The 327-nt window shown below is 58.1% G+C and overlaps 1 protein-coding gene across 1 annotated transcript in view; it reads left to right on the plus strand.

Annotated features, from left to right (window-relative positions):
• The window catches only part of LOC109518533 (PH and SEC7 domain-containing protein 1-like), a 13250-nt gene that overhangs the window by 6978 nt on the left and 5945 nt on the right, over positions 1–327 (plus strand). The window lies entirely within an intron of this gene.

The following is a 327-nucleotide window of genomic DNA, read 5'->3' on the forward strand; positions in this document are numbered from 1 at the left end:
GGGAGGGGGGGTAGGGGTGTACGGGGGCGGTACGAGTGATCAAGTGAGAGAACGAACGAGAGAGCGAGGAAGACATTCGGCTGGTGACATTCGACAGCTTCTCGCCTTCTGGTCGCCGTGGCAACACAAAAGGAAAGAAAGAAAAAAACTGCGAGAGAAATGCCTGCTGGGAAAAAACGGAGAAACGGCCACGCCGCGAGCAACAGGAAGCTTCTTTTTCTTTTTGGTCTCCTCTCCGCGTCGGCTTGCGACGAAAGTGACGCTCTTTGGAATCCCGACGCCGAGTCTGAGCGTTGACGCCCCACAGCCCTCCACCCGCCCCCCGCC

This window comes from Hippocampus comes, unplaced genomic scaffold, assembly GCF_001891065.2.
Source record: "Hippocampus comes isolate QL1 unplaced genomic scaffold, H_comes_QL1_v1.1 scaffold279, whole genome shotgun sequence".
Lineage (NCBI taxonomy): Eukaryota > Metazoa > Chordata > Actinopteri > Syngnathiformes > Syngnathidae > Hippocampus > Hippocampus comes.